The sequence below is a fragment of the Bombus pyrosoma genome, linkage group LG1 (genome assembly GCF_014825855.1).
Source record: "Bombus pyrosoma isolate SC7728 linkage group LG1, ASM1482585v1, whole genome shotgun sequence".
Taxonomy (NCBI): domain Eukaryota; kingdom Metazoa; phylum Arthropoda; class Insecta; order Hymenoptera; family Apidae; genus Bombus; species Bombus pyrosoma.
The window spans coordinates 12,450,517-12,470,269 of record NC_057770.1 but is presented as its reverse complement, the minus strand read 5'-3'; the positions used below and the strand labels follow the sequence as shown (position 1 = coordinate 12,470,269).

Genomic DNA, 19,753 nt, shown 5'->3' with positions numbered 1-19,753 from the left:
GAACTATGTGGGAGTAAGTGATGTGGGACACGTTGACTATTCATCGTTCAGTGTCGGGTGATTTGACAAAAACGTAACAACGTTCGCAATTAATACCGTTCGTGGGCCAATAAATCTCGATGGGTGCTCTCGGAAGTGCATGGAAAACGTTGAAAATGAGCCAGTGGCAAACGAGGGCAGGTGGAATAACCGATGTGGAACATGATGCACTCGCCTCGTAAATGCGTTCTTTGCGTGCAACAATTATCATCGACACTTATTCTTAAACGCGACCGATGAATCATCGCTGATGAAATACATATACGAGGTGTATCGGTCTGTATTTTTTAACGACCGATATCTTGCGTGTTCGTTTATCAAAATCAAGAGCAACATTATGTATTGCTTTAGTTGGTATATATAGCACCGGGAGGTACGTCAGTGATCTCTTTGTATCTCACAGCCGGTTAGAAGAGAAATCGTAAATTTATATTGCGAAATTAAAAGTATCAAATACAATCAATATCTATATTTTTTCTCAACGAATTCTACTTACGTCAAGATTGTTCTTGTTTTATAGAAGAATTAAGAGAAATTACAGCCGACTGAAAGATTAATCTTACGTAGACAATCTGGGTCATTGACAACTGCAGAGAAATTTCACCTTTAAACTTTTTGAACAGAATCGCACAAAGAGCAACACCTGTTAGCTGTTTATGCTATCATTTTTGCTTCTCCAATGGAAGGAAAGCTCCAAATGCCACGAACATATCTTATTTTCTTATCACACATCTTTTCTGTTACAAATGGACCACAAAATTAATGCAAACCAATTTATTCGTAAATTTGAAGCAGCTTAATTTATTCTTAAAAAGCACCTTATAGCACCGCGTGATAAGCACGAAATAAGTGTTTGATCCTGCATAAAACTCAAGGACACGAAAAATCTACTTTTATACCAACGGAAAAACAACGAAGAATCATGAAAGTATACTTCCCGGTAGGGAAGAAGATTAACGTCGATCGTAAACACGGATACACCGGAGCCATGGAACGGTGGCCCAGAATACGAAAGCCGAGAGGGGTCCGATCAGATGGAATAATCGGTTCAGTTGTCGATACGTGTCATCATCCGCAATATAGAAGAGTCGTTGACCTGATCCTTGAGGTCCTTAAGGTGCAAAAACACACACGCGATACCGTTGGCACGAGACCACGACGCGGATAGATGCACCTGCTTGCCGGGGCCCATGCAGTCACGGCACATGCACCTGACGATGTGGCCCGTGAGCTCGCGCGCGCGTTTCTTCGCCTCGTCGTTCCGCGGAGGTCGCGGCGGTATGCGCCAAGAATCCTCCTCTTTTGTCCTCGACGTAAATTACACGGCGGGTAACCGAGAAAAATGACAATGCCAGGGAACAGTTGATTTCGACTTAAGTACGAGGCACAGTTAGAGTAACTGCCACGCCGACGGTTAACGCTTTTCAACGTCGCGTCGCGTCGTGCCATTTTTCACGTGTCAACCCACCAGGTTTCTTTCAATCGGTACTAGGGATCCGACATAAAACTTTGAAACGACAGACACACGCTCGATGACACACGAACGTTTTAATGACGAATGTGGGACGCGGAATCGCGGCGGTGTTTGATTCGAAAAGGAATGGAATTTGAAAGCACGGTTGCACGATTCGTTGTTTCGCTTCTAGCTATAGATAACACTCGTGAAATTTTTATAAATTAAAGATCACGGGGGGGGGGGCAACATCGTCAGTAGACTGAAAATGTCTGCGCATTTATGGAAAATTGAAATTTTTCAAAATGAGCGAATCCACATGTAATACAGAAAAATACACAAAATATTCAAAGCATGATGCTAATTATAATATTTAATAAATGAAACAAATTTTTATAAGCGAAAAAATATCTTATAAGTATTTGCGTAAATATTTACAATGTAATGATAACTGCATTCTTATTTAGGAAAATGTTCTTTTTTGCGTCTTTCTGAAATATAAATTCAAGGAATTTCCTAAAACAGATTGGAAGGTTCAAATGACTTCTGTAAGGAGAGAACGTTTGCAGAACGACACAAATAAGGAATTCGTAGTAGTAGTAGGAAACTATTGCGTAGTTTTATGTAACAGCTCGATGGAATTCCAATCGATCGACATCGTCCTTGAAGATTTGCATCTTTGTGAGAGCGAATAAAACGCAATTTAGTTTACGTAAATGATCCTCGAATATAAAATGCACCATAAAATCTAATCCTCGAATTTGAAATACTTAAAAATATTCTAACATTCCTTTCATTTCAATCATTCGCATTCCAGAGTAATATATTCCCAGAAATTTCTAGCCAATTAAAAATTTTCATGGTTACTTTGGTACTTTGTAACAACCTGAAATCGTTGACGAATCGTCGACGATCATAACGGTATCGCGTGGGTTTAACATATACATATCGAAGAACGTATACAACGAACCATACGATCTCTGCGAATTTTAAAGAACACGCCTAAATGCAGTAACGTCTTTACAATAAGTACTCTTCAACTCGACCGTGTAAAATAAAGCTTGCGGTGCCTGTGCTTGTATGTGACTAGTCGCGATGACAAATCGTGTCTAATTTTCTTCGTTTTAGGTGTCCATTCAGGTACACCGTGGATCGTAGCGTTTACTATTACTTTTGAAGGATAGTTAAGTCATTACATGCCGGATGGGTAGCTCTTCTCTCGCCAGTGTACCGCTATGCGCCGATGATTATGCAACTTCGCACTACTCCACTGCTGTGAAACGACCGCGAACAAGCGGCTTCCTATCCGTGGCTTTAAATAAACGTAACAATCCCACTTCGATAAATTGCGAGATAAAATCATCTCTAGTCGACAGATCTGCTTTAATAAAACATGGCGTCAGAATTGGATTCGCATAAATTGATAGTATTCAGTTTTACTGACATTTTGTTAACTAGAAATTAACTAGTACTGTAATAATAAAAATGAACAAAGGAAAGAGGACGAAAGGACGAGAATAGATTTTGTCCGAGGTCTGCTAATGGAATTCAATCGTAAGTATATTCTCATAGATTTTTGACGATGATAATGGGGACCAGGTTAGGGATTTGTACGAGGGAAGTATTCGAGGAATTGTGCCTTGACATAAAGCATAATTTGTTAGAAACTTGTACGACCTAATGGCGTGTGTTTGGTTGAAAAGACATATGTATAAAAGTGAAATTGTTTAAACAGGGTGTAGAACGATGCTTCTTCCTACCAATTTCAAAAACATTCTGTCTACTTAATACGAGGATTTCTATTCTGGTATTTAATGAAATGATTAAAAAGGCCCCCTTCTTGAACGCAGTTCCAACGACTAATAAGAAATATGCTACTTACTTTACGATGCTGTTATGTCTTTTACAGCTACATATTGCTAAGCTAGAATTTCAAGACAGAACAGAAGTCATGAAAATTGACGCTTCTCCACTGAAATTGATAAAAAATTTGCTTTCACTCGGTTTTTTAACAACTGTGTCGTTCTCAATAAGATTGTTTAAATATATTAACCGGCGCTTTCCATTGCTAAAACCATCGCGATAAAACCGCTAAGAGATGAAATTATCAAAATTCAGCTTGCTCGGAGAACCGTATTCAAAAGGTTGGACAGGACGATTAAGCCTGTAGCCAACGAGATCAGCTTTTTCCCCCGAGCTACTTAGGAGAAAGCGAAAGAAAGGGAGGCGTTAGGACGTGGCAGATGCTCGCGATAAAGCGGTAAACCGAACGAGAGGATGTCGGTTACATAATACAAGGAATGCCTGACCTCATGACTGGGCGCTAGCCTGTTACCTGAACATTCTTGCAGCACGCGTGTCCGGCATAATACGTTCGTCCGTACGAAAAAGTCTTATTTCTATCACGGTGATTGCGCAACCGGAGGACCAACAACGGTGATGATGCACGACGCTAAAACGATAGCTGTTCAACCGTGACGAAACGATTCGTTTTGACTTTTACGCATTTACACGACCAATTATCCTAGCTATAGGTTGCCGTTATTAGTAGCGACAGGATCAAATTAAATATGTATTTGAAAATCCGAATCAAATCCAATATTCAAGGTTCATTTCGTAACGTTTGAATACTTCTTATAACGTATATTATAGCGACTTATTGTGATCATCTCTCGTTTCTGGAGTGTGTAACTTGGGCGTCCACTTCCGCATTTTTAAACTTCTCTCCGCACTACGAACGTATCGTTACCGATGCTTGCAAGGAACTAGGATTTATTAAATGTTGTCCTCTCAATTTCATTAATTCTCAAATCTTCAAACTGTCAGTCTGCACTTTAGTAAGGCCATTAGATTTAGTAAGACTTGGATTATGCATCCGTCAATTGGTAGTCTAACCAACTAAAATATAAACTAATTACAAAAATGCAGATTTTCTTTACTGATCACGGTTGTATACCAATTATGTCCATCTGGAATCTGCGATCTCTGGAGTTAAGAATTGTTGCAGACTTGCTCATCCTTTTTAATATCTTCAATGATGTTACCTATTGCTCGCAACTTTTCGAGTCGCTAAATTTCTATGACTCCGCCAGGTTCTTTGTTTATAAGGACTTTTCTATCACATCGCAATAAATCGTTACTGGTCAGTTTGTATTCTCTAAATCATATATGCGACATTGCGAAATGTTATTGCACCGACTTAGACTCTTTTTGGCACTGATATTTGTATTTTTTTGTCAAAATGTAATTCGCTTGAAAACATTTTATAACGTCTGCGACTCGTCCGTTATTTATATGTTTATATTTATATTATCACTTAATTATGTATTTACTATTCTGTATACTAATCGGCATTTATCCCTTTTATTGTCATCTGAATAAAAATGAATATATATATCTTTATATATTGTATATATATGTAGATATTCATTTTTGTTCATTATTTATTACTTTATACATCCATTAGATATATAATATATATCATTAATATGAATATCACGTTATATATGTATATGTGTATATATATATATATATATGTCGGGTTTGCGTTACGATTAGGGTTGGGGTTGAGGGCGTGAAACGAGTCTTCGTTGTGATTAGATATTGTCGTTATGCAATAGAGAAGATATTGACTAGAGCAAATATGATTGTTACAGATATCGACGAGTAACCGGGGTAATTAGATACTTGAGACGATAATGACAATGATCCTAGGTTCGATAACGAATCCGCGGTCAACGGGATAGTAGATGTATGCTCTCACAAAATCTAAGTCTGTTAACCAAAATCTTGGTTAACAGATCGTGAAGACGTTATTCTCTTCGTTAATAAAGTCGCAAGCAGGAATGAATTTTTGTCGCGATGATGCCACCGAGGAAAACTATGGCGGGGTGTGCCCAAGGGCACGAGATCATCGGGTTCGTGGAGCGATGCCTTCGTTCAGAGGGTGAGGGAAATTGACGTTGCTGTTAATTGGTCAATTTCCACGTCGATGGTTAGAAAAGGATGCTAGCCGCCCTTGAGGAAAAGTTGCTAATGGGGAGCGTCGTTCGAGAGAAAGTAGGTTATCCCTATCTTCCCGTAGTTGGGACAAAGACTGTTTTTCTGTTTGAAGGACTTTTAGTTAACTAAATCTTAAGATTTACAACGGGTCCTCAGGCTAGCTGAACATGCACTGCGGAAACGCATCGACATCTAGCGACCATCTTACCCGGAGAACAGGGTCTTTGTTAAACAAACATTCATCCCTTGACCGCGGCTACGTTGGCGACTGGTTGTCGCCTCGAGCCCAAGCTCACTGTCACGAATCGCAAATAAGTACAATCGGGTTGAATGGCAATTGTTTAATTACGGCTATGGTAGAATCTAGATTACAATATTACGGGATTTTCCCAAAGTTCCAAAGGAAGGCTCCGGTGTTCCTTCATCTCCGACATTATATATATAATGTGTCATTCATTGTATTTGTGAAGCATTCGATTTTCATAAGCAGCTTTCGAACCTGAATGGGTTGCAAGTTTCGAGAATCTACGTACAAATAGATAATACTTCGATGTAAGAATGAATCAATACTCTATTACTCTTACAAGTACTGACCGTGTCATGAAAACACTGTACATCCTATAAATTTTATCTTGTTAGTAGTTACAATTATCTCAAAATAATACTTGATTTACAATATTTTACACAAAATTGCAATATTGGATTTCAATGATAACTAATATGAGTGATTTGGGAGTATAGAAACTAGTATTTGATTCTACTCGAAAGTACTGTTCATCTTTTCCGAAATATTCAAGTCCAATCAGCTAACGTACGAATCTACTTGCGACGTACCTTAGATCATCGCTAGTCATTAGTTTCCACTGACGTAAGGATATTTTCAACCGAGACGAGGCTGACTGAATCGATGTGCGCCACTCGCAATCTTTAAGCATAGCGTGCTCTTTCTTCGTTGTTTCTAGAAAGAGAAAGAGAATAGCCTGGCTCGAGCTAGTAAATCGTTATGACTGCTTCGTACAAAGATTGATGACGGTGGAAATAGAATCTTTCGTTGATTCGATGCGAGTTGATCGATCAATTACAGCAAGCGTGAATATTTACAATTCAGGACAGGAAGAACGAAGGCGAAAGATCTTCTATCGGTAGAGTTCGTCGTTAACTCGGCTTGAGTTAATATTCTATTCAACGTGGCTCCGTTCGTTCTTGGTGCGCGGCAACAAGTGCATTCTTATGCAATGTTGGAACAAACACGCGGAGCGAGAAGTCACCGGGTCTGACTGTACCGCACGAGGCTATGCGTGCTGTTTGCGTGCGCGTTCCATGTGTATGCGTGACCGTTATGCAATTGCGCGAGAGCGCCGACCGAAAGCATGAAAATAAAACCTGACCGACCGTCCGTGTCGAGGGCTTACTCCCTCCCCTCTATCTCGAGGTGAAGGACGCACGAGAATGCCGCGACATTTCTTGCAGGTCCGCTCATGCTGTTAGAGACCCCCTGGAAAGAATCTGGAACGTACTTGCGGAACATTTGGCGCTGACGTTTTCTATTTTCTGCGTGTAACATTACATCTAGTACAGTGGTACACTTATATCATAAGAAACTTTCATGTATCTTTCATGTATGTTATATTATATTAAACAGTCGAAGATCACGCAGGAAAATATGACAAATTTATTTTTGTTAATTCTCTGAATTTTATGTCATTTGGTCACCAACGAGAAGTATTCTAGTGTCTCTTTTAAGTTAAAGAATTGTGGAATTGATGGAATCGTTCATTGTCGTCTTTGTTTCAATTCTGAGGTTAGACGGAATTACGTACGTAATATAAAATTAAGGGTATGAGATCACACGTGCACAAATGATCACGATTCGACGTTACAAAGAAAATGTTGAAATAAAATTTTGTAAAATATCATCGTGTTGCACGGTTTCAGAGATACGGTGAAACGTAGTTGTATAAAACACCCGCCGGTTCTGTTAATCACGGAAACGTCGTCGAATTAACGCAAATATCATCGCGATAAATGCCAGACAGAACAAAGCGCGAACTTGGGGGAAGTATTTTCTGATATTAATGGTCGTAGTACGATTTCGAACTCTTCTAGGTTCTCCGCGGAATCGATAGTACATAAAGGTCGTCTCGTGTAAATCAGGTTCTTATACAAGATAGTGCATGTTACCTGATGTAATAAAGAAACACACGCACAGTGAACGCACACACCATCTCCACTGCGTAATCGTTAGACTGGTTCCACGCCTCTAATTGTAAATGTCATTTATGCAGGTTACACGGTGTTGCATAATTTTTTCCTCGTACTCGAACGCACTAAACTTCCAGATGAACGATTTTGCTTTCGCTGTTCGTATATTTACTAGTCTCATCGACGCATCCGCGTTTAATATCAAAGTTACCATTGACAGGTATGATGTCGGTAAAATCTTGTTTACGCCATTTTATTAATATGAACATATCATTTGGTTGATTTGAAATATAATTACCTACGCTCATCCTCATGATGATATTGAGTAAAATGATTTAACTTTAAGAAGATAGAATTCAGAAGTAATTTGAAATACTTCACCAACGTAAACCTGTTATTTTAGTTGACTTGAAAAATTATTTCAGGTTCTGCTGAAGTTAAGATTCCTTTAACTACCTTTTAGCTCAAAAGAATCACGGTCGCCTGGTAATATCGTTTATAATTTCATGTTGGCTCATATTGGTCTCTTAAACCAAGTCAAGTTTCTCTCAATTTTTCAAGCGAACCTTTCTGCACATACATATTTAGAAGTCAAATAACGTAAGATATTTTCTAAAAGGGGAAAATCCTCTCAGTTATCTACATGTTTTCCATTACGGATGCTTAAGATTTAAATGTCCCGCCAGGACGTCAACGCGCAAACGTGTCGAGATTGACATTTATCGCCGAAACTTGCGGTTACGATACAATTACGGTCATTGCGCTCCCTGTGTGACACGGATGAAATACTTGCCAATAAACACGCGGCATAAACGCTTGACCGTGTAGCGATCACGCGGAAATCATCGTCGTTAACATTATTTCATCATAGTCACATAATTGATGGAAGTTTCCTCTCTTTCGTTGCACGCCAGTTTCCTTTACCGAGGCCGAGAATAACGAGCTACGGGTTAATTCGTACGCGCGTTTTACGGCCGTGCATAAAAGCTAGAACAGAAAACTATCGGCTTGAAAATAGTATTTCTAGGAGGGAACGGAGGCACCTGCCTTTTATTGTGAATCGACACTGGAGTATTCCATTCTCTCGTTTTACCCACACGACCCACCTTGTTCCAGATATTCGATACTCTTCCTTTCTCCTCCTGCGAACCGTTCCAGACACCGTGACGAAACACGCTGTGCCTTATAATAGTGCACGCCTTCATAACGCTCTGCCTTACGGTATTGTGTCGCGGACGTGGTCGCGATGCTGCATGAAAGGTAGCCACGATCCTTCAAGGACGTTAGGGATCTTTGATTCGTATCTTTAGAAGATCGTACAGATATGGACATCCTTGACAATGAGATGCTGCATTTGTCATCTTTGCTGGTTTTTTAGTAGGGTTTAAGTATATTCTTTAGGCAGCTTTGTATTATGAAGTGAGGAACGCAATCGGAATTGCAATGCTTTTAAAGAAAATTTAGTGTTTTTATGGAGGCGTTAGAAAATACTGCGAGTTTCGAAACTCTGGTTCACTGAAACGAAACGAACAATGGATAATATTGTCGTAGCCTGCGTGAAAAATTCTGGAATATATTAGGTTGTCCCAAAAGTTTCTTTCGTTTTATGAGGAAATAATAGATGCATGACGTTTTTTGCTGTAAATTATTTCGTTGAATTACGTATGACCCATCTTGTTCTATTGGAACGTTAATTAATAATTAATGATAATAATTAATAATTGAATAACTTTTATTGCTTTTGTGCCCCAGCTATTTTATTGTAAACCTCTTATTTCAATCGTGTCATGTGTGAGATATTAAATACAGTAAAGTTTCTTAGAGTTTTGCGATAAATATAACTAGTAGATGAAACAAATTTTCATCTAAAATATAAAATAATAATAAGCAACTTAATATAGCCATGCCTTGGAAATTTAACATTTCATCTTGCCTGCAATATAAGGTGATAAAATTTGCGGTAAAGATGAAAAGCGGCGAGCAGAAAATTCGTTTCTGCCAAAATCAGAAAGAATTCTTATCTCGTACATTCTTTGAACTTTATATTTGTGAATTTCTAATGCTAACGGACGAAGTGTACCTAAGGAAAAACTTTCCCGTGAGCCCACTTCCCACGACTCACGCTTATTTCAGGCCACGTATTCACTTCGTATGCGCTTCCTGCGTACAATGCACCGTTCGAATAGTAGAAATATAACTTTTGTGAAAGAACGAGCGCCGTAAACCCAATAACGATCGAAAAAAGATTTTTACGTTGTCAAATGTGACGAAGGATGATGCGTGTCTTATATAATTAGATATTTTAATGCTTCATCGATGAAACGCTCTTATCGTGAACGATAATTTTGTCTAAAATTTATCATAATCTCATTGTGAAATCGTTCTTCCTGAAATTATTTAACAGATACAAACATTTATTCGCAATTTTTCTGAAAAAAATTAAGTCGTTTCAACGAAATCTATTTTATATACCCCCATTTTCATCTTTCAATTTTATTAAGCTTCGTCGAGTCATCCAAAGAGTTCCCTTGATGAGTAACAATTCTTTGTTGTAAAATAGTTCAAGTTAACATAGCCGTGGTGAATATCTTAGCATAGTAAAGCGTGCGTCGATCGTTGCGAAAAGTAGCATGATTTTTTGCATCGATTAGAGATTCCCATGGTAGAGGAACAGCATCCTCCTCGCCGTGTTTAGTATCTTTATGGTTCGCCTCGTAAATGTTTCTAATGACTTATAAGTACAGGCCAAGTTGTCGGTATAAGTAAACAGAGCTGTCTCGCTTGAGAGATTCTTCTAGTTCTTAGTAACGAAACGGTAATTTCGTTGGCTGCCCTCTCCGGACGATAAATCCCCGAAGAGTTAATGCATTTTTCTCCTTCCACGGTAGCGTTTGCCACTGGTGAAAAAGAGCGCACCGTGGCGCCAGTTTACGTTGAATTTGCATAACGCATCTGTGCAATACGTGCTTTCACGGATGCATTCTCGAGTCGCTCGATCTCGGTCGTGAGTTTTTAGACGGCGCGGTGTGTCCATTTCTTCGCCTTTCTTCTCGCGTGTTTCGGTTAGCCTTCTATGGAAGAATAGGCATGTGAAACTCGTGACTTTTAAAAACCGATTGTTTCTAACATTAATATATTACTCACGAGGATCTTTTTTTTTATTAAATTAATTGGAAGGTTCTGTAGTTCTTGCTCTTTGGGAGAGAAAAAATCAATGGTTCTCACTGAAATTTCTATCCATTAGTCTTCGATACAATATTCTTTTCTATTTGTGATTATCTTCTATTCGTTTGATAATTTATTTATTTAGTTAGTATTTAATCTTCCATTTCAGAAGGTTTTATAAAGATTCGAAAAGCTACCAATTTATGGAAAAATCAGTTTTGTGAGACATTTCGCCTGCGGATGCTAAAAGATTATTGATGTTAAATATAGGATAGACTGTCACATTCTTTACTTATGGAGATCATTCAGTCGTACTTATTAAAAATCAAACGTACAAGATATCTCGCTCAAAACATTATCATGGATGGCATCACTATATCTCGTTGACGGATACAAGAGGGTTGAAAAGACTTATCTGATCTTAATATTTACCGTCGTATGACTAGTTTACTGTTAACGGTAAGTCGTTAAATGTTCAAGCTGATACCATCACCTCAGCAATTGTTATCATTTACGGTATTTACTTCTTGATTCAATATCGAAAACTGAAGATAAACGTCATCCGTACCCTATTGAATCCTCTAATATTAGTTTTAAATTCACTTATCCTCACTTTATATATATATCTATAATCCGTGTATCTGACTGTTTCATGCAAATGGTATTTAGTTTAGGATACAAAACTACGCAATACGAAAGTCCGAGTGATATCTTCGTAGAATTTTGGTTCGTAAACTGGGTTATTAAATATCTTTCGGTTTCTCCTTTGACGTAATCTTGCAACAACTTTTCAGATATTTATCTGTGAAAGTTGATTTTTTGAAGAAGAAACTTGAAGGATTCACAGAATCGTGGCGAACGAATCGTCCAATAAATTTATTACGCAAGGAGTTGTAACGAAATCGTTGCTTCGAGGATATGACTAATAAGCGTTTAGGATACCAAATGAAGTAACGAACGGTGCAACGTTCTACTTAACGAATTGGAACCTCTTCAAAATTTCTAGCTGGTACTACACTCTGGCGCCGTGTCTCCTTAAAGATAACAAAGTACTCGCCTGATTCACGATTATTTCCGTATTACTCAAATTGGAAAATAACGTGGCACGGTAATACGTTCCCGAATAATTAAGGAGACATTGCTACAGGAGGAAGCCTTATCGAAACTAATTTCCTGCGAGGTGGTACTTTCGTAACTTTAAAAGCGAATTCAGCGTTCCAGTAAAAAGAATCAGAAGTGTTTGTTCAAGCTTTTTGAACGAATTTTATACTATATCAAATACTAGCTTCGGTTCGTGGGAAGTAATCATTAAAAATTTATAATGCTTATTTTGTTCCCGTTAAAAGAAATTTGCGGGCTGTTACGAAAGAATTTATATATGGCAAGCATGAATTAGAAACTAGTGTGGATCTAATTATGTTACTTAGGCTCGTAATCGGAGTTACTGAAACGAACGACTGCTTGTAATTTGAAATTTTTCATACACAAAACGCGGCATCAATTTGCGATGGCATAGAATTTGCAATAAAATTTATGACACACTGGATGAACGTATAACGTTTCAGCTTTTGAACGAAGTTAAATTAAAATTACCAAGAAAGGAGGTAAGAGAGAAAGCAGCTTTTCCGTGTACGACGAGGTTCGTAGCTGAGGTTAAAAGAGTCTTCGGTTTCACAAGAGTTCGACTTCCCGAAATGAAGCACAATATAATTATCTTCTCTGAGGCTCTGAATCGTAAAGGTCGTCGTCACGATGAGCACGAACGTATGGAGTATCGCCAAAGAGAGGCCTCTGACGCGATGTACCTGGCATCCCTGATCTATATTTATAGGGAGAACGACCGATAGAATATGCGATCGATTGTGTTCGCTGCCAAATACCTTTTGCTCCCTCTTAACATCGCCTTAATGTAACCCAACAAAAATTGCCAGCCCGGTGCTAACTACAGGTGCCGAATAGACGTCGTCTCATGGATTTTCTATTCTCTCTTTCCCTCTCGTGAATCATTCTCATCATGGATCATCGTCTATTCTTCTATTTTATATCGGTTGATCTAGAAATTGAGAAATTTCTCACAATTACTCCACTATTCCTTAATCAGCTTTTTCGCACAAAACATTACAATTGTGTCATCGTGAACGCTAGAAAAAGATTGGGCCATTTCTAATACGCGAAAAGGAAAATCAAATTGAAACGTGATTGGACTGCGTTTGATTGGACATCAGGCTATCGACCCTCAGACAGAAACGACTGTTGACACAGTTCGATTGAAACGGCGTAACACGTTCGTAGAAACCTTTAAAATAGCTCGAGTGAGGTGCCAATTCCTCGGTAATTGCCGTTCGACAGACGCGCTTTGTCAGCGTGCCGTTTTCCGCTCTATTCGTGCCAGTAACTCCTTCGCCCGAGTTTCTCTGTTAAAAAACGAATTTAATCTCTTTCTTTCTCTGTCTCTTCGGTAAATTAGTATTTACGTGCATATGAATCAAAGGAAGGGAGGAAGGATACACAGGCAGATGGTACGTTAGCAATAAAACGATTCGCATAGTTCATGAATATCCCAAGCGTTCCAGCGGTTAATAAATGTTCGTCGTTGAATTAGCTCGCGATCTCTGGTGAAAAACCGCGTTTTTGAGCTTGGAAACGAAACGGTAACGGATTAAAAACGACCGTGTTCCTTTCGACTTGCTCGAACATTCAGAAAAGGCGTTGCAGTTTGCACCGCCCACCTGTTCCACAGAACTCGTGTTTTTCTCCTTGGTCAACAACCGTTTCAAGAAATTATTCTAATTGACCGCACTATTATCCAATCGCATAAGCGTCGCTGCCGTAGACCTCGACTCTATTTTTCCAGAAAACAACCACCGATCAAGGGAACCAGGTACGACGAACTTCCCTTTCCCTCGCCAAGGACAAACCACGGCAGCAATATGCAAGCCTCGCTTTTCATTCCGTGGCACCAGGCATTATTTATCATAAAAGTGCGCCATACAGGTGCGTGGCACGGTCACCACGCCGGCGTATAAATCAGTTGGCGACTTAATGTAGCCGCGTAACGAGTTCTCACCTCCGTACCACTCGCAAGAGCCCTCTTCTCGTTGGTCCCCTTCGTGGTCGTCGTCGTTGTCGCTTAGCGATAACGATAAAAAAAAAAAACGGATTCCTTTCTCTCCTTTTTCAGAACACGAAGGAATCGGAAGGGAAATAAAAAGGCGGCGCGTTGTAAGGGGGGTTAATCGAGGTTCGTAATCTCGCACGGTGGGCGTAAATATACGAGAAGATAATAGAACGTGTTGCGGCATTTCCTAGTGTTTCTGTTTGCCACGCATCGGCTTCGTATACAAAGATCAGGCGTTGCACGGCCTTGACGCTCTTTAGCTATGCGTACGAGGCATCGATTGTTGCGAAAGCTGATTTTAATCCGGTCGTGTAATCCGAGCTCGCGGTTTACGAAGAGAGTATCGCGTTGAAATTAGTATTCATATATAACAGAAAGCTCTTTATAAAAAGAGTTACGAAGTATTTCGATGACAGATCGTTGCTATCCACCTGATAATACTACCGCTTAAAAACGTAGCCAAAATACAACTCCGAAATAGTCCCATAAACACCAAAGATACTCCAACGTATACCATCTTCTCTTTGCTTTATCGCTGAAAATTTGCCACGCTATTTCCACACCATACTCATTCGCCTTTCAACGTCGGCATCTGTTAGATAGTCGTAAAATGACTTTGGCCAACGGAGATTGAGTCGTTCGGGCACGAAGGAATCCATAATCAGTTCATTTCCTTGGAACTATCAACGTACAAAACCCGGAGAGCAATTACTTGTTCGACTGCATCCCTCCGCGACTGGAATGCGACGACTATAGTATGACCGGCAGTCATCCTATCTGTATAAGATGTATAAATGTATATACACGATCCGGAATGCACCACCGACGTGCACATTACAGTCTCATTGCGTGGGGCGTAGGCAAGGACGCCTTGCACGGCACTTGTCGTACTCGTTGGAATTTGCTCCAGTCGAAGCCTCCAGACGCCGCGCGAGAAATAACGACGTTATGCAAATTCTTGCATTTTTATTTTCGATCGTGCTGATTCATACCGAGCACAGTTCCACGATCTATCTAGGGCCAATGGTAAGAAAAAACGAGACACGTCATGGGACTTTTTTCGTCCGGGACACGGACTGGTCCCAAATATGGCTGGTTTTTTGGAAGACCGGACGCGAAATTGGTACGTGTTTTTATGTGGAAATTACGATGACCCTTCTTTAACGCAGATATCTCTGAATATTTTTCGCGACGTTTTTTAAAATAATAATAGTTTTCTTTCGTTTACAGTTTAGATTGAATTTATTGATTACATGTTCGGTAACTATCAGATGATTCTTCAAAAAAAATATGGCTATCTTTCCAGGAAAATATTGGTCAATCTGAGTAGTAGATATATGTATAGTAAAATAGTAGATACTGATGAGTCAAGTAGTAAAATGAACCTTAAACACCTTACCATCATTATTATCATAATAAACGCCATACGAAAATTCTCTTCCCGGTTTAACATTTGCTGTCTGCACTTTTTGGAACAGAACATAAATGTGTGATTTTCTCCGATTGTAAGTTATCGACTGCGTTTTATCTAAAGGCACGTACTTTGTACGTCCTGTCTAATTCTTCACTACCTTATCTTCAAATAGCGACAGCTATTTTAAATTCCTACGAGAGGTGTATAACGCTCCAATCTCCATTTGTACCGATAAATAATTTATACACGCCTGTCGAACATATTCACTTTCCGGTCTCTTTCTTCTTACAAGAAACGTGCTCGGTTCGCATTAGCAAAGCTGTTGGACGGTAGCAGCGTGCACCAAGTATTGTTCATGCGTCATTTAACACGCGACGGGACAGTTCTCGGACAGAGAACTTATCTCCGTGCATCACCTTCTGCAATGGAACAACGCTAGGACTATTCCACGACCATCTCGTATTGTCCTATTCGAAATCCATCATCCGGAGTCTCGTGAAATTTCTACGATAGATCATCGACGACGTGACAATAAACACGTATGAAGGCGCGTTTAGGCTTAGACCAAACGAGCAAGAAGTTACATTTACACCAAAGGAGCATTTAGAACGCTCGATGTTATAATTATTTTCAATTCACTTTCCGCTCAAACTCGTGACAGCGATATCCGATGAAGAAATAATAATTATTAGACTGCAGATTTTTATGCATTTGTATAAAATTTTAAGATACAAAAATGCACAGCATGCATGTATAAAAACATACATATAACTAATTCTGATCTGACGAGCAATCGCCAAACGGCATACGGATGCTCGTCTATATTTTCATTTTACTAAATTTGATCAAAGTGGGAGAAAAACGAGGATTCGTTATCTTGATCTAAGCGTACTTTAATAAATAATAGATCGGGTCTCGTTGAACTGTCGATCATTAGAAGGGATATTATAAAACACGATCGTTGATGGCGACGTTAAAGGCGAATAAGCACGGCAGGTTATGCGACTCGCTAATGAAACTAGGCGAAATTTTCGCAATCAACACCTGTAAGAGTCGATCATTATCGCATCGAGAGGTACGCAAATGCAATATAGCGAAGAATAGGACTGGCGCAACGCGGATTCCAGTTGTATAACGCTCGATCGGCTCGTGTGTGCCTGAGTTCGTTCGTTTGCCAAAGTGGTTACGTTATTGCCATTCAGACCACGCCACGCCTCGAACGCGTGTTTTCCTCGTTCCACGGAAGACGTTATGTACACCACAAACTGCTCCCGCCTGTAAAGAGTATCGAGAGTGATCTCGGACATGAATCCTCGAGTCTCTAACGATCGTTACGGCATTCTCGCAACTTCGATCGCGTTCCCCGAGAGATCAGGCCGACAGATTAACTCTCTGCTTTTCTTTCACGAGCCACGCGGGCAAAAGGTATCACGAACGTATCGATCGGCAGATTAGAAAATTTACGTGACTCCGTTCACCGGTTCATTAAGCTTCGATTATTCCGATACCGTGATTGCTTTATTCTTGGAGCTGGTTTATCGTTACGGTAGAGTATCCTTGAGAAACGTGGTGCCACTAATTGTAAGGATAACGATTCTGAATGAAGGAAGAAATTCATTTATATGTTGAAATGTAATAGTATTTTAAATATCTTTTATTATATTGCTTCAACAAACTATCACTAAAGTTTCTTTGCTTTTATTACCAAAAATTATTGAATCCATTTCAACGCTTTATTAAATTTCCTTTATATGCGCGTAAATGCGTCATTATATCGCGTAACTATACTGCGTAATTAAACTGAATTCTAAAGACTCATTTTACGATTCCAATTAAGTTACATGTTTACTCATTCGTCATACTCTAAATAGCTACATTTCAAATATTGGTATCTAATCTAAAGCTTTCTACGTTTCTAAAGTACAGTCAAGTTTACCTTGTAAACTTTGCCCAGTTCCGTAACGACATAATGATTCACGTTAGGAAAGATCGCAAAGAAAATGTGTAAATTTCCGTGATATTTATTTCATGGAATTCGTCGAAAGACGTTCGTATGAAGATGCATACTCGTCACGCTGTACTTCGCGATGAGAAAAAGAAATTTTTACTAACCACTTGGCTTATCTTTACGTTTCAGGTAAGCGTCCAAGCAACAACCATATAAATCGGACGTAACTAGCGCAGCGAGGGGATGTCAGGGACTTGGTGGATCGCGCACTGTAAAACTTGGAGTTTAAACTCCATTAAGTTTCCACATCCGCGTGAGTAACGTTTAACGTCAGATCATTCGACCGATAGAGTGGCCGGTTTAATTACTCTCCGGCAAGTCGGAAGAGTAATAGCTTTAGATACGTTTGATCAGCGCGGATCTGGCATTCCATGGCGTACCAGAGAAACTCCGCGTCGTTTGTAACTCGAATATCTGCGTTGATAATATGCAAAATCACAATTGAATTTCAATTTGATCTATTTTTTTATAAAGTAATTAAAAAAATTTTAAACAACTATTTAAAGTTCGCATCGAAGCTTTAAATTAACTTTTTACATGGATTATTTTAATTACGTATCGTTCTAAACTTTGCGTTCGAAATATGATCAGAAGGAATAATAACGAAGAAATTATAGATTATTTTCATTTTTATCATCTGCAACATAAAGAGAAAGCAATTTTGTTGAGAATTTTATTGCATTTAATGTATATTTTATTTTATTTTTCTTCGTTCACTTTGATTTCTCATGGGCTAATAGTTAACGAAGGGAATCATTTGCATTTCAAGGTCATTTGATTCCCACGGGAGATCATCGTCGTGTTCCGCGTAACTAGGAAGAAAATAAATTTCTTCGATAGCAGAATCTAGCTTTCGCTCGTTTTAATGTCAGCTCGTGTCCTTCGAACGAACTAGACGACCACAGCTACCGTTCACCCTCGGCTGATTAACCTATTTAACTCTTGGAGAGATTTACAAATGTCAGCCGTCCGGAAATCGATCATTTAAATATGCCGTTGAAGAATGTATGGTATAACACGTAGTTTGTTGTATATATTTTGTATGTTAGAATGAAAATGTCACTTTTGTATTCTACTTATATTCTGATGATATCGTTATTGATAACATTTTGAATCTTTATGCAGTAATTTTTATTTCATAAGGAGACATCTGAATTTTCACGATATACATGTACGATCACAGATATAAATTTCTTGTTAAAATATAATACAGTTGATAAAGGTATTGATAAACGTTACATGATTGAGTGAGAAATTATATAATATCACGATATATTAGAATTATTGTGAAAAAAATAGGTTTGACTTTTTTGAATTAAAAAATCTTAAGTACTACACTGTCATGATAAATTTCAATACTTACATATATAAAAAGAGCAGAAATCATAAATATATTTTATTTTCATTCACTACGAAGTCGTTCCTTCGTAATCAATAATTTGAATAGTTGTTTAGAATTGATTAACCTAATTAACCCTCGTCATATACGAAGACGTTAGAATTTATCTGTGCCTGTGAACCTGTATTGAGAGAAGTCCGTTACTCTGTCAGAAGTACAGCTAGTTAGAATTGTTTATGTCGTGATAATCACGAGCAATTCATTAAATCGAGCGAAACGTTCAATTAAGTGGCAACATAGTAGAAGAGCACACACGAAGAAGCTTCCACGAGTTTCCTTCGCTTAAATGGGTAATTTAATCCGAATGGAAAGTTTATTTATATTTTAGGGGATATTAAAATATCATATTAGTTCTGAACTACTTACAGCGTCAGTAAGTTATTAGTAACTTTAATATATGTAAGTACTTATCTATATGATTCTAATCTGGACAGGATTCTCCGTATATTTTTAGATACAAATTTATTTTTAAATGCAGTGCTATAAAAATGCTTTCAAAAAATACTGGAAATTATTAGCGTTTACGAGCATCAGTTTGTCTTATGTTAACAGTTTGAGGACCGTATGCTCTGACAAGCACATGACCTGACGAGTGATTGAACTCATTCAAGCGGTCGCTCGGAAATTTCGTTCCGATTTACATTTCGATTTCTATGTACTTTTATTGAATTATATAAGGGCCATTTTATTCTTGAATTCGCAAAACTTCCATCCTTCCAGAACCTCTCAAGTTTTACAGCGAAAGTTATTCAATATGATATTTTATGTGGATCAAATTCTTTAAAAATCGAAACGAACTTTCCAAGCAGCATTTAACAAGTGTAATATTTAATTAAAAATCAAGCGTATTTAAAGATACTACTAGTAACGTTTTTTAGTCTGATATACCTGAAAAAAATTCCCCCAATGGAGAGGTACTGAGCAACATTTATTATTTTATCAAATTCCTTAAA

At 38.5% G+C, this 19,753-nt stretch overlaps 1 protein-coding gene across 5 annotated transcripts in view; it reads left to right on the top strand.

Moving 5' to 3' along the window:
* LOC122570676 (uncharacterized protein CG43427) overlaps nucleotides 1–19,753 on the top strand; it is a 157,728-nt gene that overhangs the window by 15,341 nt on the left and 122,634 nt on the right. The window contains exon 2 of one of the 5 annotated variants that reach the window (XM_043733327.1): nucleotides 17,531–17,654. The exons of the other annotated variants lie outside the window; for them this stretch is intronic. The gene's annotated coding sequence lies outside the window, so the exon portion shown is untranslated. The remainder of the gene's footprint in view (nucleotides 1–17,530; nucleotides 17,655–19,753) is intronic. 5 annotated transcript variants of the gene reach the window in all.